This window comes from Chelonoidis abingdonii, chromosome 2, assembly GCF_003597395.2.
Source record: "Chelonoidis abingdonii isolate Lonesome George chromosome 2, CheloAbing_2.0, whole genome shotgun sequence".
In the NCBI taxonomy this organism is placed as follows: domain Eukaryota; kingdom Metazoa; phylum Chordata; order Testudines; family Testudinidae; genus Chelonoidis; species Chelonoidis abingdonii.
In genome coordinates, this window is record NC_133770.1 from 137,467,361 (window position 1) to 137,489,336 (window position 21,976).

Below are 21,976 nucleotides of genomic sequence, written 5' to 3' on the forward strand. Positions count from 1 at the left end.
CTGGAAGAAAGGATAAAGAGACAAGAGAGATTACATTGTGCTATTTAACAATGCCCTATTCCTGCTGTATCAGGAATGGATACTGCTGACAGAAGAGCACAGGGGATCAAACCCCAGACAGCATGTAACCCAATCCTGGGCAGACTGTAATTACTTTTGAAAGGTACTATTTGAATGGAATTGAAACTGACTTCAGGTTAACATATAATGGCCCAAATTCTGCTCTTAGTTACACCAGCATAAATCCAGAATAACTCATTTGATTTGTCAGCTGAGACCAGAATCCAGACCACTATGTTTAAACCCAAAACAATTAAATGTAATATACACTAAAGCAGAATCTCCCAGTGAAGTCATAATTTTCTAGACATCTTCTTCCCTCCACTTCCCCCTCCCTTTCTCCTCCCCCAAACCTAGTTTCTCCTCCTTCATTTCCCAGAAACCGCCAACCATCCCCCATCCAGATCACAGATATTTGCTCTGTTCCTCTCTAAATATCCCACTGCCCCTAAGTTTCCCCCATGAATTTACACTCATTAACAGTGCCCCCTTCTGGCACCCTTCAAGTTACCTCTTCTCTTACACAGAAGCCCTCTTTTCCTCTCAAGGTCCTGCATCCTCCCTGCCTCTCCTCAGTCTCACTTCAACTCCTCCCTACAGCTCTGCCTCTCCCGCTCCAGCTCTCTTCCAACACAAGTCTCTGGCTTCCTTTCTCCACAGTGTGCTAATGCATAGGGTCCTATCTTGTATTTGTTCCCAGCTCCCACTTCTTCCACGCACAAGGTGCCCCCCTATTAGTCCCTCTATCCTGTGCTCCTCTGGATCTGTACACAAGGTGGTCCCACTCCCACAAAGTTCCTTGTGTCCTTCCCTGGCTGTGCCTGTTTCCCTTCCCCGATGCCCCCCATCCAATCCACCTCAACTCACCGTAAATGTTCCTCTCCTCAAGCTGCCTGCTGAACCCTCCCTCAATCTAGAGTCCATCCCCTTTCCCAGGTTCCTATTCTGTACTTGCCTTCTAGAGGCCAAGGGTGGTGTTGATACCAAAAAACTGGGGGAGACGGTGAGTGTGCTGTGAGTTAATAATTTTGTACGACATGTGAGAGAGCTGCTTCCTTTTAACTTCAGGTACTTCATCACAAAGGAAGGAAATCAGAAGGAAAAATAATGCTTCCCTGTCCACAGTATGTAACTATACTTGCCCCCTCCATAAAGACAGCAAAAAATAGTCATTAAACATTTTCAATTCATTTTGTCCAAACTCCAGTGGTTTTCTAACTGTAAATCACCATGCTCAAATCACCAGCAAAATCCCGCTGCCAGATCCAGATTTTTGCAGTGCTCTTGCACCCGAGTGGGTTGAGGTCTTGGGATCTTTGGTAAAATTAATTGCAGTAGCTGGTTGTGTACTCCACTTATGCAATGGAACTTGAGGGCTGGATCTGGCATGATTCAGCTTTTATTCAACTTCTTGTATCCAAACTAATTGTTAGGGGGGAAAAGCACCTCTTGGGGGGAAGGTGGAAGCATCAAATCACCCTCCCCCAAAAGCTTGCCTTTCAGACAACACATCATAGTAAGTTTAAGTGTTGATTGATAAACATGCCATTGGGTTGCTGGGCATGTGCACACAGTACTTTGTGTTGTAGCTCAATAGAGCTACTGGAAAAAAATTAAAAATTCACAATGAAATAAATATTGCAAAGCATCCATTGTGCGCAGGGTGGTGTTGCTGCACCCCTTCAACTCAATATGAGCCTTCAGCTATCTGTGAACAAACAGACCATATCTAACTCTAATCACAGTTGTCATATTCTACTGCAAGGCAGACAGATCCCTCTGTAGAATGGAGCAGCTCCCTGGTTTGCTCAAACCCAGAATTTCTGGCGCAAAGGCGGCCAGAACAGGTAAGGCTGGCAGTCTAGCCTCCTGCCCTGGACAGTGGAGTCTGGGGGCTCCTTCGCCCTTGATTCAGACTTGATGCCAGAATTAGCTAAGGTTTTTGCAGAGCTGCTAGCTGAGGAGGGACACTTACAAACCTGAATACCACAGGGCAACTGCTCTTGTGACTCCTGCCAGACAGGGGAGCAGTTACACTGGAACACATCATTAACATTTTTTCCCCAAGAATCAAACAAGCAACCCCTTGGTCACAACAGCACACTGGTCAAGGGCTTTCCAGGCGCTTCCCCAACTCTGTTGCAACCATACCCTCTTCCCTAGAGCTCTCTTTTTCTTGCCCTTTGCCAGAGCTCCAAACCTTAAAGAGACAGGACTCTGGAAACCATAGCCCTGCCATTCTATCTAGTTCCATGTAAAACAGACACCATCAAGAAGGGGGAAAAAAGGCCACATTTGCACCAGCATGGACATTGTCTTTTGAGTGCTACTGGCTCCTCCATGCTGAGAAGCAACCCTGAGGGGTGTGGGTGGGTGTGTTTTGTTACAGGAGTGATGCAGTAAGCAGATAGTGTTGTAGGGAAGAAGTATTCATTGAGCATGCAAAGAGGGCAGCACTACATGGGGAGACGCCTGACTTTGATTAGCAGGATCCTTGCCTGGCTTGCACTTCTGAGCCTCCCAAGCAGGTCCCTGCTGAAACTCCTACCCTCTTTCTTCAGTTCCACATATCAAAGCATTGGTTGCTTCTCCAGGCATGTCAGTCAGGCTCCTAGCCCATTCACAGCTTCTTCTCTTCTCTGCTCTGCTCCTCACTGGCATCCACTAGGGCTCAGGCACAGAGCTTAGGCTGTTGGTTTCAGTTTCATCTTCCCAACTGCTACCTCTGTAGTACTGTCTGATATGGGAATTGCTTGTCACGAGCCCCCCAAATTGGCATAATGATTTATATTACAGTATTGCCCCATTATACCAAGTGCTGTACACACGTAATTTAAAAAAGACAGTCCCTGCCCCCAAAAGCTTACATCTTAGCGTATGGTGCAAGACAACAGCCAACAAATAGGGAGAGAAGGACAAGCTAGCAGTCAAATGATATTTATTCAAATGTGCCTAAGCTGGGGCTCGGTTGGGTGGAACATATGGAGGGAGAGAGGCTCATAAAAGTTAAGGGAGGTGGAGAGGAAAGTGTCAGTGACTGAAAGAATGGAGGAAAGAGAAGGATTCAGAATCCTGGAAGGATCGTCTATAGGAAAAGAGGCAGATGAGCAGTGTTGAAGGAAATAAGATGACGGTCAGCCAAGGAACCCATCAGTGGACACTGAGTGGGACAGTTCCAGTTTAAACGAGGGAAGGATGAGGAGATGGAGGTGGGGGCAGAGGGAAAATTTAACTGTACAAAATTCTGAATTACACTATTTTCCTTCTGCGAGAAGACCCTGGATATCACAGAAAATCTTCATTTTTGCTCCCTTGGCTGGAAAGTTTGTACGTGTTAACGGGATGGCCAGTTTGTCAATGGGGCCTGCTATGTGTAGAGGAGGAGGGCACAAAAGGAAGGACCTGATTCTGGGTTTCAGTACAGTGATCCTACAAAGCACAACAAATCTACATATATGTAAAATGCTGATATGTACAAAACTGTTAAATTTTGTTATTGTTGTTTTCCCGCTGTGATTGGAGGATTTCTCTGTGTGTCAGCACTGACACAGATCTGTCAAACTTATCATTGGGAAGGTAACACCTTCCTATATGCCCCTAGCTATGCCCCCGATAATGAGGATGGGAGGAAAAGCAGCAAATGTTGATTGGGAAACTACTGGTTGTGACTCCTTCCCAGACAGCTCAGCTCCCCCTAAGCTTGGCCAGACTCCTGCCAGAGCCAAAAAATAGCTGAACTGACTGCAGAAAATGTCACTGCACACTCCTGCCAGCCCAGCAAGGAGTACAGTGCAGGCTCTGCTAGCAGGAAGCTGTGGTCAGGTAGCAAGGAGAGGGGAAAGGGAACTGTCTCAAAGCAGCAGGCTCAGATACTCCATGTCCTTTTCTGCTACCTTTCCACCTCTCTTCAGCCAGGCAGAAACATGATGGGAGAAAGATATGTTTGCCCCCTGAAAGTTGTGGGGGAAGATGTCCCCTTCATTTCTCCACTAGGCTTATGCATGTTCCCTCCGCCAGAGCAGGGTGATCAGTGAAGCAAAAAGTGCTAAAGGCTTAAAAAATCCCACATGTTGAAACCCAATGAAACATTACCTGGGTGGAAATTTTGTTTAAGCTATATATGTCAATCAGGCTTATTGATGTTTATGAACATTTTCAGCAAACTTAAGATAGAATTTTGGTTAGAGTAGAAACCATGTGAAACTTAGCGGTTATGCATAGCTTTGACCCAAAATAGATAAAAAAAGCTTCTGTCAGCTGTCGGTCAATGAGTTTCAAGTCTGAACCCAAAACTCAAAGTCAAATTCAGAAAGTCTAATAATCAAGAACTAGAGACGGACTCAAGTAGCAAAATTCACATTTGGATTGAGATTTGGATCCAAAATTTTCCATACTCTGAAGGTAAACAAAATACAGCCAATGTGCTAGATGACTTTTGCTTTAAGGGTTGACAAGTGATCAACTCATACAAAACTATTTCCTCAGATATGGGTATTGTATATTTTTGTTTGATAAACTTATAATGGTCTGAATATGTTAGTGTACAAAACATTACAAAAGATGTTACTGATAAAAACAACTAGAGGCTATATTAATTCTTCAAGGATTTTTCACCCCTTAGAGCATCTCTTTTCCTTTTAGTTTAGTTAGACATTGAAAGGAACTGTAGATTGGTATGTATGAACTTTCATGTACCTGTCAGTCAGCTCATAATAAAGCTCCCAATGCATATCTAAAAATATAACCTGTTATAGAAATTTGTTGTGACAGTTTCAAACTACATGAAATTTTACTGTGTTTGTAAAACTCTCTAAGTCATGTATTTCACTTACATTATAATGACTTTTTGCAAAGTATAGTAAGCATTCCATACATCTTCTCAGTGCAGTACAGGGGTATATTTCTAGAGATACCCTTTTAAAAAAAACAGAGCATGCACTCTGGCACTTAACACACTCATATAACTGGGAGAGCAGCTAGGACATTCAGCATAATGCCCATTAATGATTCTGAACAGGGAGAAATTTTCAAAACTCAGTACCTCAACTGTATATACAAATTTCATCTTTGGGCAATTGCCAATTTTCCATATGCACATATGTGATTTGACTACATGGTTTAAACAGCTATGTTGACTGTTTGGTAAAAAACATATAGATTTTGGCTCAGTAACTACGGCACTCTGTCCCTCAAAGCAGCACCTTGGAATCCCCATATTCACCACTGTCATGTAATTATGATATATTTTGTACAAAGTATACCATTTAAGATATCCTGTGAAAGGTCATGATCTACTGAAACCCATTGTTTTATTAAAATATGTCTATTGTTAGTGTGTATGAAATTGAGAGATTTTTGCTGTATGGGTTGTTACTGATATATGTTGTAAGTTTGAGTCTCTACTGCTAAGTGGTGAACCCCTTCCAGGAGGGTGTCAAATGACCATTAATCATCAGGGGAGTTGTAATCAAAGGATTTACAATTCAATGACAGTTGCACAAGACCATATCAGGGAGATTGCTCAATTCTGTAACTCAGCAAAGACCACCAGGACATGTCTGGGTTAGTATTTTCCAGGCACATGGACTGAAGGTATAAAATAAGGGACAGTGGCACCACGTCTTGGCCTTTCTCCTCCCCTACCTACTCTGGAAGCAACAAAAATCCTGGGAAGACAAAGTCTTTAACAGAGGAGAGTGATCCCAGGCTAAGGGAGAAGACTGTGGATTAAGAACTGTAACATCCAGTGGGGTGAGAACTGCTTGATCCAAATACTGCCTAGTCTAATAAAGTCTAAGATTTAGACTCTGCACTTGCCTTTTATTTTCTTTGGTAACTATCTCTGACCTTTTATGCCTACCACTTATAATCACTTAAAATCTATTTTTCTGTAATTAATAAATCTGTTTTATATTGTACCTAAAAGAGCTCAGTTTACAAAGGCTTGTGTATGTCCTCTCCACACTGAGGGACGGGTGGACTGGGTAATAAACTCACTCTAGTCAGGCTTCTGACCAGGGCAAGATGGTACCATTCTGGGATTCAAGGCTCGGGGCTTGGGAGATTTGCTGGTGCCTTTCTCTGTGTGATTCGTGAGTGCCTCTGGGAGCATTCATGCAGTCTAGCTGCATGTGGTGCTCAGCATGTTTCTGTGCTGCTTGTCACTGGCAAAGCATTGTAAAAGATGCCAGGCTGGAGAGTTTAGGGGGCACAGTAGTACCCTAGTTCCAGGTTGCACCCCAGGTATCCCATCACAGTAGCTAAAATGAACAAGGGTCTGCTTGTCATTTACACCAAGGCCCCTTTACGCTGCTTGCATATTTAATTAGATGTACGCCCACATTGTGTACCAAAGTAGTGTAAAGGAACCTCCTTGTACGTGAGACTCAGGCCCTCTTTCTATTGAAATGGCACTGATGTCTGCCAAATCTAAACTCAGTAGAGAGTGAATTGGTCTTTACTGCTATATATTTCTCCATGTGGCGTTCTGCTCTCTCCAAGCTGCTCTTCTCCTCTATTATAGCTGCTAAAGAAGTCAAACTTACCTTAATGTAGTATCATTATTTGTTCTACTTTGTATAATATTTAATGGTATTTTTCTAGAAAATCATGTAATAAAAATGAGCACCAGCACAATTTCTCTGTCATCTTCGCCTCATCCCATTATGTGGGGTCACTGTGCAAGCATATGCCATTTTCATCTGTCCGAGGTGGCACTAATGGCCACTTACTTACCATCTTTTTCAATGCAATCCATCCATCACTTCCTCAGCTTTCCTCAGGGCCATTTTCCTACCACCATCTCCTGCCATGCTATCTTCATCAGGTCTTCTTCATTGACCCTCTGTATGTGTCCAAACCAGTGAAGTCACACTGCCTGGATTTAGTCAGCCACATCAGATTTTGACTTCCAGCCTAATGCTTTCTTTCTAAGTCTGTGCCTTTGGGTAACTCTTTTTAGTTTGTGAAGACGTCTCATCTCAAACATCTGCAGATGTTGATCTTGTTGTCTCTTTACTGCTCAAGCTTCTGTACCATACAGTGTTGTGGGATGCACCATTGTTCTGTACAGTTGGGCTTTCAGTCTCCGTGGTGTAAACTTGTCACACACAATCCTTGAGACATTATTCACCACTCTTCCAGAACTCCCCAGGTCTGGACTGCATTTCATGTTCGAAATTACCATCTTCTATAATCCAACCGCCAAGGTACTCAAACTGGTCAAGCTGGTTTATTCTTCCTCCATTAATCTCTGTGTCCAATTTCCCTGTGGCACCTCTCCAGACCCACACAGCCTCAGCCTTAATCATGTGCTAAGCAGGCACAGGATGAAAATAAACATGTACCAGCACAATGTGTCCTGCGAACCACTAATAATTGTTTAATTAGAATATTTATTTTTCCATCTGGGTGTGCCATTTTGAAGATTTTGCAGTATTAAACTGAATTATTGTAAACCAGCAAAAGCGAACCAAAACAAAAATAAACACCCATCATAACACCATTATTTTAGTTTTCAAATGACAAACAGCAACTTTCAGAGCATCATGAAATCTCTCACACAGGATGTGAAACTGGCAGATATTTTTTTTTCTATCTTTACTAACAAATTGTGAAATATATGACTTTTTGCAGGAATATTTTCTCATTACTTGTCCAAGTCAAAAACCCTGCTGTCCCAGCAATATGTCTGCATGACTGCATAGCGTGGTACATACAGAAGTCACTGTCACTGGCTAAACTAAATATTTGTGGCAGTGAGGCTATAGCTCTGTAAGTTCTACTCCAAAATCACAGGCCTCTTACATTTGAACTTAAGGAGAAGCAGGGACAAATGTAGCCTCCCAGTTCAATGGGTGAACTATATTAAACTGCCAAAGGGAGACTGATCATCCACAGCAGCACGGTCTGCCCCAGCATCATAACCCGAATCCTGGCTCTGTGTGTGTGTGTATATATATAGAGAGAGGAGGGCCTGAAGAGAAGCTCACCCCACTTTTACCCTGCATTTGGGGGTGCTGTCCTATAAAGCTGGTCCTGGCAACCTGTTCCAGGCCTTGTTATATGGCTCACAGGGTTATAAACCCACTAAAGGCTCATCCACCTCCTCCCCATCAGAATAGGGTGGCAACTGGGCCATGCCTGACTGGTGCTATGCCCTGTGTGCCAGGTTGCAACACCTGGAACAGGGATCTGGGACCAGTCCCACAGGACAGGAGCTGTCCATGCATGGTGAGTGAGGGGAGGCTTGCTCTTCAACCTCCCCCTGTCTCTCCCCATGGCCTCCTTTTCACACTGGGTTGGGAGAAGTGATGTTTGCCTAGTTTTGCATCCTTGTTTTTATTATTACTGTGGCTGCAATGAAACCCAGGAATCCCCTCTAAAAGCCATATTTCCTAGGCTAATATACATATATATTGTCGGTAGTTCAACCTCTAGTGCAAGCACTTGAGTAGCCCTGACAATCAGCTCAGTAGATGGCAGCTCAGCTCCAAACTGACCTGGTTGAAGCTGGCACAATTTAGAACCACTCTAGTCTGGCAGTCCAGGAATCTGGGAGCAGCTGCTGAGTTGATTTACATCCATCTTTGTGTCCCATCTCCACACTCAAGATGTGCTGTGCACCAAATTGCCAATCCAAAGAATGGGGTGTAATATTTTTATGTAATTTGGAATGGTGGTGAGACAGGGTTGTCTTGAAAGAGAAGAGACAATTCGACCTGCTGTTAAAAATCCTGCTGGAAAAACCAATAAAATGTTCAGTCTTATTGTAGCACAGCAAAAAAAGAAACGGATTGCTCCTTGAATTTGACAGACAGTACAGAGCTGGACAAACTAGTATTAAACGCACAATGAATGAACTGAGGGCTCAATCACTTCTTAAAATGGTGTGAAAGAAGTGAGGTGTCTACAAGGAATATGAAAGCAGCAGCTTTGATAAGGCAGCGCTTAAAGTGCACCCCTCTTGTGTTTTATTTTTTATATTTTGCCAGATCTGCAACACCTTGTAGACTTGCCCCCCATATCAAGCACTGGGCTCAATCCCTTTAGGTGGCAAACACCTCCAAGGAGTAAGAGTACTCTCACTTCCCATTCAATCGATTGCAAGTTGAGAGTGCCTAGACCTCCCGGGAGATGCTTAGCACCTTGCAGGACTATGCTCTGAATTTTTTAATAACATTTTATTCAGTGAGTCCAAGAGTTCATCAAAATTAAGTTAGTGATAGTTATAAATGAACCATATATCCCAGTTTTATCAGGAGAGTTTCTGTTTCGCCTAAGATGGCCTGATGTGTCTGAAATGTCTTTCATGATGCCTGGAATGTTCATCAATCAAAACATTTATATAAAATGAGAATAAGTGCAAAGTGCTTGTTCAAGGCAGATCCTTACCTTGATCTAAAATGCTTTGTGTACACCTGTTTCACTCTCACCATACAGTGAGTATGTGTTTTACACCAACAATTTGTCAAGGCCAAAGCTAGTCATCATGTGCCAATCAGCAGTATTCAAATATGAGTCTGAGATGTCTATGACCAAGTCTAGCTGGTAATAAACCCCTATTGTGGTCTGTCAGGGATGAGATATATGGGGAAAAAATCTTTCACTCTGAGAAACATGGTCACATTGCTGTTGAGTAGCAGAACCAACACATACACATATTTTTAAAAATAACAAAGGGAATATAATTATTTCTTTTATATGAGTATTTCATGACCCTAAATAAATCTACCACACATATGTCCCAGTCTTGAATTTGAAACTATGGCCGTTTTATGTACTTAGTACTTATATATTTATAAAAGCAAGGAATCTAGAACAGAAATGGAGAGTCCAGAGATCTGCAAACTAGCTCTCTCTGTCAGTTCTTCAACATGTGGCCTTAGGCGAGTTATCTATAATAGCTCTGCCTTGTCTTTTCCTCTGTACAATGTGGATAATAACACTTGACGACCTCAGAGAGGTATTGAAAGGATTGATTAGTTACTGTTGGTAAAGTCCTTTTGAACATTTATATTTAGTAAGTATAAGTGCTAACTTTTAAATTGAGAGGTTTAAAGTGGAAATCTGCAAGGAAAGTTTGAAGTACTTGATTTTAGTTAAAAAACTGAAGTGACAGCAGATTAGATTTCTCTTATCACCTGAAAGTATTCCAGCTTTAGTCGTCTTCACAGGAATCTGAAAAGACATCACAGGTCCCAGTTCACAAAACTAACTAATGAGACTGGTTCAGGAGCTGAAGATCTTCAGAAGCAGGATATGTACTTAACTACTGCTAACCCAAAGATGCTTTTAAGGGGACATTTGGGACTTTAATTTAAATGTTATGAGCACCAGTAATAATTATAATGTACTTTCTCTACAAATAGAAAGAAATGGTTATAACAGACGTGCAGATCCCACAGTAGCGAAAATGTGAATCCTGGTGAGAATTGTTCCAAAGCACTTTATATTGTTGTAATTTCATGTCGAATTGGCTCTGTAAATTTAATGGCAAGAAAGGCATATTTAATCTTTTCCTTTCTTCTCTATATCCAAACATTTGTATTTTCTTTGTATTTCAAGTGAAAAGGAAAGAGGTTGGTAACAGGGCATTATCTGTGACAACCCTTCAGCTTTGGAATCTGTTCCCCTTGAAACCCTTCAGTTCTCCGATTTGATAACATTCTGGAGATACTGAGAAGCCTATCATTCCTGGGCCTTTGGAAAGAAGGCGGATTGAGGGATGGAGGGTTGTCATTAATGTTTATTATGTCTTCTGAGGAATGGGTTTTCTTTTATTATTATGCTTGCTGGTGAGTGTGAATATATATCTTTAGAGTGGAATGAGCAGTTAATTATATATGTGTACTGTGAAAGCAGATTTTTTGCAACATTACGCTGTGCCTAGGATGGGTGCATACCAATAACATTTATCAATTAAAATAATAAAATAATAATAATTCTACAACACCTGAGGACCTCAGAGCAGTTAAGACTAATTAATGAACTACACCTCATACCATCCCTTCGATGTAAGGAATTATAGAGATGCAGAAACTGGACACAGGGTAAAAATCCTGGCTCTGTTAAACTCAGTGGGAGTGTGACTTCAGTAGGGCCAAGTTTTTGCCCAGAGAAGTCAATAGACTTACCCAAGATCACAAATAAAAAGTCAAATTCTCCACCTTTTAGAACTCTACTGAAGTCTATATAGTACCAGTTGTACCAGTGTTGCAGAGGAGAGAATTAGCACTCAGACCTATTCTTCAACCCGAATACCATCTTTCCTTCTTCCTCACAAGAGATCCGTTAGAGAACACTATATGGGGAATGCAGCTGAGCCCCTGTAGCACATCTAGTGAAGATGCGCTATGCCAATGGAGAGCTCTCTCCTGTCGGCATAATCACTCCAATGGGAGAGTGTCTCCTCCTGATATAGTACTAGTATGGACAGTGCTTTGGTCAATGTATCTTACCTGGCTCAAGAGGTGTCTTTTTCACACTCTGAGTGACATAAGTTACATCAACTTAAATGATAGTGTAGACCAGCCCCATGAGTGTGTACTTCTCTGGAATGTCCTAGATTCTCAGACCACTGGGGTGTGTAATAGATAAATCTGATTTTTTTTCTATAAATACACCCTGATTATTGCCAAATTTGTATATTGCCAACAGATGTAACTGTCTACATGGTCAAAGCTGATAGAGTTGTATGCAGTGATTTCCTACTACCTTATATTTTATGTTTTTTTAGGACATAAGAACATAACATAAGAACATAAGAATGGCTGTACTGGGTCAGACCAACGGTCCATCTAGCCCAGTATCTATCTACCGACAGTGGCCAATGACAGGTGCCTCAGAGGGAGTGAAGCTAACAGGCAATGATCAAGTAATCTCTCTCCTACCATCCATCTCCATCCTCTGATGAACAGAGCTAGGACAAAAAACACCAATTACGCGTTGTTGAATTTCTCACTCTTTTAATTTGCAGAATTTTGCAAAAGTCTCCTAACTCTGGCATTGGTGTGTCATAAATACATATTAGTAATTCACGATCAAATGATACTGTGATCTAAAAACCAAGTCTCAACGTTGTCTTGTTTTCGCACAGTGCTACTCTTCTGACTAATTCTACCAAAGAGTGTCAGCCCCTAGCACTCTGTCACCTCTTCGGTCTATACATGACACAATTGTGTTTATGTGATTTTAAGAAAGACGAATACCTTGGTTACCTACACTGTTCTACTTATCTCGTGCTAGTAGTGGTTTCCTGACGCTATTTCTGAATTTTGAGCTGGGAAATTAACCAAAACTCGGAGATTATAGGTCACCTTCTCCCCTAGGGAGCAGCACTGGGGTGGGGAATATGAGGAGGACTTAACGAGGTTTGAACAATCATACGTCCATGAAAGAATGCACAAACAAGAGCTCGTCGAATTCTCTATTGCTAGATGAAGGGCAACCAAGGATCGACTTCTTGATTTAAGAGATTATTGTGATAGTAACACCGCGCCGGAAGAGAGGCGTCCTTACTTAAGATGACCTTATTCAGTTTTGGGTCATTAAACAGTTCACGGTATAACGCAAGCCTTAAAGATTATGATTTATGGGGTTCCTGTATAGTCCGTGCCATTATGTAACCTGTTTGTTACACAACATTAAACGACAGGTCCCTAACGACTGTTGTACCAGTCGAAGTTCTAGACACTCACCGATGAAGTATTTATCCTCCCAGAAGTCTATGACAATATCACATGATTCTCATTACAATATGCTGACAGAGGGCTCATATCTAATTCAACATAATTACAGCCAAGCACAAGATGTCATGTTTGGGTGAAAGCTATCAGCGCTTCAGTTTGTCAGAAGCGTGGAAGGAAGGGTCCTTAGCACTATACAAATTAATTTTCTTTTTCTTATATGGGACCGTATCTCAAACCGCTAATATTTGAGTGTTGCTTCTTTCTGAACTTTTCTAGTGCTAGAAATATATTTTTTGAGGTGAGGAGACCACATTTGTACCACAGTATTCGAGATCAAATATCAGAGGGTAGCGTGTTAGTCTGGATTTGTAAAGCAGCAGAGAATCCTGTGGCACCTTACAGACTAACAGATGTTTTGAAGCGTGAGCTTTCGTGGATGAATACCACTTTGTCAGACGCAGGTAGTGGAAATTTCCAGGGGCGGTATATATATGCTAGCAAGCAAGCTAGAGATAATGAGGTTAGTTCAATCAGGGAGGATGAGGCCCTGTTCAGCAGTAAGAGGTGTGAAAACTTCAGCCTTCTGGCACACTGTAGTAGACCTTAAGGTGGCCATCCTGCAGCCAAAAAACTTCAGGACCAGACTTCAAAGAGAAACTGCTGAGCTTCAGTTCATCTGCAAATTGACACATCAGCTCTGGATAAACAAAGACTGTGAATGGCTTGCCAATTACAGAACCAGTTTCTTCTCCTCCTTGGTTTTCACCATCTCCATTCTGAGAATTTACACATTAATTCCTACCTTTTGTTCCCTTCTTTTAATCAGTTCTCAGTCCATGAAAGGACCTTCCTTTTATCCATGACAGCTTAATTTACGTAAGAGCCTTTGGTGAGGGACCTTATCAAGGCTTTCTGGAAATTCTAAGTACACTATGTCCACTGGATCCCCCTTGTCACATGTTTGTCGACTCCTTCAAAGAACTCTAATAGATTAGTAAGACACGGTTTCGCCTTTTATAAGAAAACATGTACTATTGCTTAACAGTTTATGTTTTTCTATGTGTCTGACAATTTTATTCTTAACTATTGTTTTGACTAATTTGCCTGGTACTGACGTTGGACTTACCGGTCTGTAATTGCGGGGATCACCTCTAGAGCCCTTTTTAAATATTGGTGTTACATTAGCTAACTTCCAGTCATTGGGAAGATGTACATCAGCTAGACGTACTTTGTTTTCTAATGTGCAACTAGGCTACAAGTTATGAACAAACGTATTTCTCTGCTTCTCATTACTTAGCTCATATTTGTGAAATAAATATTTCTCAATTTGTCACATTCTATGAATATGACTTTAAAGCATTTTAAATGAATTATTACTTCTATCAGAGATATGTGAAACAGGTCTCGAATCTGCCAGGAGGAGCAGATTATAGAGTGTATGGTTCCGGAAGTAAAAATGCTTTGGGATATGGATTTCAATTTTAATAAACAGTCCTACGCATGTGAGACTTCCTTGCTATTTTTTCATTTAGTGTTTGCCCTTCTGTTATGCTTTTGGGGCCATGTTTATATGTGTGTAATGGATGTAATGTTATTGTTTGCACAGGGAATCAGTATATCTTGACTCCAGTTTGTTATATGAAAAGAAACTAACAAACAAAAAAAACAAGTAATACTGTGAATATCCTTTACTGCTGAGGGTAGTATTTTTTCAGGATGTTTATAACAGAGTCAAACAAGGGTCTTCCTTGACACAGACTTCTATTTTAGGAGGGTTTACCCTTAGACATTAGCATTTGCTTCAGGCTGAACCTTGTCAGACAAGATCTCAGCCTCAGAACACTTTTTAAAAAGCAGTTTTGCAAAACAATTCATGATTCAGTATGGGGGACTCTACCCTTGGAAGCAATGACTCTGAAAGGGACATGGGAGTCATGATGGATAATCACCTGAACATGAACTTTCACTGTGACATTATGGCCAAAAGGGCTAATGGATGAATAAATAGAAGTATCTCAAGTAGGAGTAGGCAGGTGATATGATCTCTGTATTCAACACTGGTGCAACCAGTATGGTAATACTGTTTCCAGTTCTGGTATCTACAGTTCAGCTGATTAATTGGAGAAAATTCATTGAAGACACACAATAATAATTAAAGAACTAGAAAATATACTTTATAATGAAAGGCTCAAGGAGCTCAATCTGTTTAGTTTAACCAAGAGAGGGTCAAGGGGTAACTTGATTACAGTCTATAAGCATCTACATAAGGAACGGAATTTGATAACATACAAGTTTTCAAACTGGCAGATAAAGGTGTAACAAGATTCAGACCCTGGAAGCTGAACATAGACTAATTCAGAATAGAAAAATGAAGCACACTTTTTTTAATAATGAGAGTAATTAACCACAGAAACATTTTTTCCAGGGATTGCAGTGGATTTTCTAGTACTGGCAATTTATAAATCAAGACTGGATATTTTTATGAAAGATCCTCTGGTTCATACAGGAATTAATTCATGGAAGTCCTGTGCCCTGTGTTATACAGGAGGGGAGGTGATCACATTGGTCCCTTATAGCCTTTCAATCTGTGATTTACATTCCAAGTTTCAGATGCTCCTTCTCCATGATTTTTCCACACAGCTGTACTCACCATCCTTTCCATATTTCCTTTCATCCAATATATTCTTTAAATATTTATCAAAATTTCCCCCTTCACATACACCTTTCCTCTTCTTTTTGCTATACCCTGTCACTATGAATTGATTCAAAACTGTATCACCACTAACTGCCATGCCCTGTGAAGACAGCCACCAAGAATAGTGAGCTTCCCCCTCCGCCCAATTCTGGTTCTCTTTAAATATTACTTCCCTTCCTGGTGCAAACACACACCAAGGGCTTCCCAGTATGTGGCCCAGTGGTTTACAATGAAAATAGGATGATGCTGTCTGGATTTTGGTTGCATAACTCTTGCACTTCGTGCATTATAAACATCTTCTCCTATTTTCCTGCTATCTGTTGTTCTGCCCATTTTCTCCTGAGGCCAACAAGGAAGAGAACCACTAGGCATGGAACACAGGTTGACTGATGGAAAAAACAAAATGTCCAATAAATGTACTTAGCAAAACATGGCAGAAATTACAGCTGAACTGGAGGAGGGACAGCTTGAGATCACATAATGTTAGCATGGATATAGAAAGGGATAGAAAATAATACCAATAATATTGTAATGCCATTATATTCATCAGTGGTGCACTTTTCCCTGAACTAACGTATTCAGTTCTAGTGACCCTACCTCAAAAATATATAGCAGAAATGGAAAGGGCTCCAGAAATGTATGACTATAATGAAATATATTGTGCTTTGGTTAATTAATGTTTGGGTGACTAGATCTTTTTGGTGATGTCACAGGAATTCATCAACTCCCAGTGGAGCATAGCTTGAACCTCATCAACAAAATAAAATTTAAAACATCAAAAGCCCATTATCTTTAGTAAATTGGAGAAGATTAATGGGAAGAAAAGATAACAGAAGACTACAAATTGGAATCACAATGTAACTGCTCAGGATACATTAATGTTGTAACCAGGTTCTATAACAATTCCATTTGTAGGTCCTAAATATAGTGGAATGTGCTAGCTGATGACAAATGCTATCATTTTATGGGAACCATGACTGCAGCAGACTCAGGGCTGACAAGTTTCTTAGGTAAAATTTAATGTTTAAACTTCAGGAGCAAGGAAGGGGAGGATGTGAGAGTGAATGGGAGGAGAGAGAGGAAGAGGCAAATGAAGGGAGTAGAGTGGGATGGCTCAAGGGAAAGAATGACAACTTTTACATTGCTGCCCCCAAACTAGCAGCATAGGTGCCAATTCAGCAGTAGGTTGTGTTTCAATAGGCACTTTTAATATGATTATACCAACACACTTCCAAAGGGCCATGTCACTAATTACCCCTTATCTCCTAGAGACTGCTCACCGCTAATATTCCTATTATTCTCATAATGTACACACTTGAACCTTGTTTTGGGTCCCTTGAAAGTGTACATCTTGTCAATTTTTTTGACAGAACATAGGCTACAATTTGACACTAATGTGAACTTTGCCTCTGTGGGTTCAGGCTATAATTTAAATGGCTGTTATTGCTGGTCATCACTGTGATGCTTCAGCAACCACAGAAAAAAAATTAGACATCAATGTTATTTAGCACATCCATAATCTTTAAAGCAGGCTACACAGTAAAAAATAAAGAAATAAAAGCCAAACCAATTTTGTTAAGGTAATGACAGAAATAGAATGAAATCCATACCTAATGGACCTTTATTCATATTTTTTTGCCATGCACACCAGCTGAGTATTGTAGTGTGTGATTCTCTAGAGAACTATTCTCTTTTTCCAATTTCACATATTCTCTAGAGGACCATCCCTCTGTTTGCAGTAGTGGTGCTGCTTTAGAGGCTATGCTTCATGGATTGTTAAAACCCTGTATTTGTGACAGCTAGAGATAATAATTTTCCTCCATACACTGGCAGTTTGCTGATGTTCAGAACTTAGCAATTTAGATTCCAGGCCTTCACATGGGGCCGAAGGCAAATCCTATAGTGAGGCAGTGGGATCAGAAGGCTAAAGCATCAGACTATCATAAAACCTGAGGTCTAACCTTCGAGGTCTCACTGACTCACTGTGGACGGGAGCAAGTTACTGTGCGTGGGATTCACAAGGGGAATTTAGAAGCCTAAATCCAAAACTGAGATCTTCCAAAACCTGACTCAATTGCTGCCTAACTTCGTAGGCACATAAATTCCTTAGATACCTACATTTTCAAAGGTAAAGTCCCCATAATTCCTAAATTTCTGCTGCCAGGCAGGCACACAGCTGCTTCGGTCTGGACACCACTAAGTAGCTTCATGCCTAATTCACATCTAAGCCTCTATGGAATTCACAGACTAGGGATTCTTTGCCCATTTTGCCTATAGGGCTCAATCTGGTAAAGGTTCTCAGAGGTCACCTTAGAATAGGTCTATCAGATCAAGCATGGCACAGAATACTGGCACTGATGGTGGTGGTCTTCTACCCAATAGCCCAGTAGTTAGGGCACTCAACCAGGTTCAAATCCCCCCCTCAGCCTGAAGTGGAGAGGGGACACTCCACACCCAGGTCCTCCATCTCCTAGATGAATGACCTAATTACTGGGCTATGGGGTGTTCTGGGTCTCTCCCTTGTGGAAGCAGTTCCACTTTGTATAAAACATATAACTATTCGTTGCAGCAGTGAGAGAGATTGACTTTGGACCCCAATAGTTCAGACTCTCATTTGGAATTTTGGAAACCCAAGTTCAAGTCCCTGCTCTAATTTACATGGGAACAGTCCAGGCAGGCCCGTACAGGGTCCCCAGATATAGGGAGCAAAAATGTGTCTTTAAGCCTTTTTTAATCCCATCCCCATTACAAGTGTTAGAATGGAGTATCCGATAATCAGTTCCTTTATTTGCACGGCTATCTACTGCTTTCCTCCATCGTTACTTGTCTTATTGCTGGCAGGGAAGAGGGAAAGAAAAGAGAAAAACCTACTGCTGAAATTTCTCACTGTTCTGCTGCACCCTTTCCCCAATGCATTTCTATTTGGATTTTTTGAATCCAAGAAATGTGTGATGGCTCAACATGTCTAAAATTAGTCACCCATTCCTTGTCCGCAGGAAGTCATTATGCTCTCCCCCTTGCTCTGTCTGAAATAGCAGATGTAGAGGCTTTGTAGGAAGTAACCAGGCACCCACTTGTGAATCAGTACCCAGCAGTTCACTAATGAATGAGTGTCATGAATGAGCAGGGAGTTATCAGTGCACACCTGATCATCTTTCACAGAGCCCTGGCTCAGCAAATCACTTTAAAGCCCAGTGAAAATAGAAGAATGAAACTACAGAGGTTTGTTATGGGACAATGGTAAGGTAACACCAAAAGAAATGCTTTCTTCCAACACTGAACAAGGAACTTTATTAGAATAAGGAAACTGTATTATCCCTAAAGCTACTCATTCACTCGCTCTCTTTTACTCCTCTTCACTGTAAAACTTCTAGCAAGACCCCATTCCTATCACAGTTTTAAAAAAATTCTCACAAGGATAAACAACAAAACAAGAAGGACAGAGAGGCAATACATTAAATAAACAAAAATAAAGAAAGAAAGAATTGGAGGAAAAAAATAAGCAGACTAAAAAATTCAGAGACTAGGTCCAATAGTGCCCTGACATGTTTGGGTACAAATCTCAATGAAGTTAACAGAGGTTACATTCAAGTTTCTGAAGGCAGAATTAGTCTGAGTATCTTCTAACAAAGAACACAGAAGAGAGGAAAAATCAATATAGTGCAAACAAAGCACCAAAAGACAAAAAACAAAGCACACACAGAAGCCAGGAAACACAAAGTACCGGTAAATTAAAAATAAAATATAAACCCAATCAAGGACTAAAAAGGAAATATAAAACTGTGCTAAGGAAAGATGTGGAAAGTGAAGCAGGAAAGAAAAAAGTATGCAACATGAACTCATTTCAAAGTGAGCAAGAATGGCAAAAGCAAGGACAAAACTACAAGCAGAAAAGTTAACAGTACAAATAAAGACAAGCAAGAAAAAAAAAGAGAATAGTCTGAAGGAAAACAAAAACAAAAAGGAAGAAAAATGCCCATATTGGGGTTGTACACTGTGTGGTGGTAAAAGGGAGAATAGCTTTAATTCTTAACACCATAGGTATTTTTAGATGTTGCAAATTCTACCGTTAAAATTCAAAATATCCTCCCAGTACACCTCTGCCCCAATATAACATGACCCGATATAACACAATTTTGGATATAACGCAGTAAAGCAGTGCTCCGGAGGGGCAGGGCTGTGCACTCTGGCAGATCAAAGCAAGTTTGATGTAACACAGTTTCAACTATAACGCGGTAAGAGTTTTGGCTCCCGAGGACAGAGTTATATCGAGGTACAGGTATATTAGAATACAGACCACAAAGCCACAGCTAATGTTTCTTGATAGTATTAATGTCTTTCCCTCATCTTTGGGGGGCACAGATATGTTTTCAGATGTGAATCCCAGAATCACAACCCTGGGAATATTGATTTGCCAGCACTGCAACATCAATCCGAGGTATAGTGCCTTTTAGAGTTGGTGCAGTGAGGAATGATATCTCAGCACAGAAATCACTTAGATTGTCTTTTAAAGAAAGATTACGATCTGAACAATGGGCCAATTTCTGCTTATTGCTGTAAATCCAGATTAACATCACTGACTTCAGAAAGGTTAAAATGAATTTACACCAGTGTTACAGAAAGCAAGATTGGTCTTATTTGTTTTTTCAATTGCTTTGACTAAAATATATGTTTACATATAAACAGTTTTAAATGAACTTACTGTATGATCATTGGTGAAGTTAGAAATCCATGATATACATAGCTGGTCCCCCTCCCCGACCTTCTGTCTCTGTGGAAATATAATATGCATTTTTAAATAATATTGCTTTTGTCCCTTAAAACCAAGAATATAAGCAAACGTAGCCAAGCAGAAAAGGGTAGAACTGAATGACAGCAACTTTTTCTGCAAAGAGGATATTAAAGCAACTGGAGTTTTTATATGCCTCTTAGTACAGGGTCATAAACAGTTACTCAGCTGGAAACACTTTTGTGACATGTAAAATGTCCTTTATGCTATGAAGTTACACAATGTTACCTATGACACATTTTTTTAAAGAACTCAGTCATTATGAAAGTGGTTTAACAGCTGTAATTAAAAACAATAAAGTGCTCAAGAGACTCAGCTGTGTTGGCAATGGGAATAAAAGTGTGTACATGGAGAACACATGCATACAGACATGAGGATTAGCTTGCGATTTAGACTGCACGCTTGCACAAGTGAGCAAGTGGGAATAAGAACTCCCTGCCTGAAGTCTGGGTTCAATGCCTGCTTACAGTTTCCCATGCCTCACCCCCTGCTTCTGGGAATAGGTGGTATGAAAGGAGAGGGGAGTGGCTCCATCAGACACCTGATCCAATGGTGGGGGAGGGCTTTGCCTTGACTCCAGCACATGCACCAATGCAGTGACCTGGTGCAGGGGATGGCGTAATTTGCAGGTGACATTACTGTCCCCTGACAGCATGTGAGGGTGGGGCAAGGGTGGAGGGGCAGGGAAAGGATTATGGCTCCCTGGAATCTCCTAGGGTGGTATAGCAACACATCATTCCTTATTTCCCCTTTCATTTTATATTTAAAAAGAGAGACATTTTTAGTCTCATTTTAGCAGCTAAAAGCTTGAAAATGTGACCTCTAAAGGCTCTAACCCCACAGAAAGCAAGTAAAAAGAGCCCAACATTTATTATTTCTATAATCTCTGGATTTTATGAGCTAATCTCCTGATTTTCAGGACCTGTCAATTCTGTACACTCCTTCCTTGAATGTAGTACACCCACTGCCTAGGTGGCCAGGCAATACTCCTAACTGTTGCATGAGGAATAGAGTCATTCTTTTGCCTGCTCTCTGCTACTTCCTGCCCTTTGGGGTACCAAATATTCCTTACTCCCTGCCCCCATAAGCACCAGTCAGAATCCAGTCCTAATTCAACATATCATATTGGAACTTCAGTACTGACAAATTCTATACAAGGACCACCAGCATCAGCTCCCTGACTGCTTCACTGGGCAGCACAGTATGGGGAGGAGGTGAGCAGCCCTCAGTGATGAAAGAACAGGTTAAGGACTATTTAGAAAAGCTGGAAGATGCACAAGTCCATGGGGCCAGATGCAGTGCTTCTGAGGGTGCTGAGGGAGTTGGCTGATGTGATTGCACAGCTTCACCTCAGTCCCTAGAACAATCATGGAGCAGGTCCTCAAGGAATCCATTTTGAAGCACTTGAAGGAGAGGAAGGTGATCAGGAACAGTCAGCATGGATTCACCAAGGGCAAGTCATGCCTGACCAATCTGAATGCCTTCTATGATGAGATAACTGGCTCTGTGAATGCAGGGAAAGCCATAGACATGATATACCTTGACTTTAGCAAAGCTTTTGATACAGTCTCCAACAGTATTCTTGTCAGCAAGTTAAAAAAGTATGGATTGGATGAATGGATTATACGAAGGATAGAAAGCTGGCTAGATCATCAGGGTAGAGATCAATGGCTCAATGTCTAGCTGACAGCCAGCATCAAGCAGAGTGCCCCAGGGGTCAGTCCTGGGGCCAGTTTTGTTCAA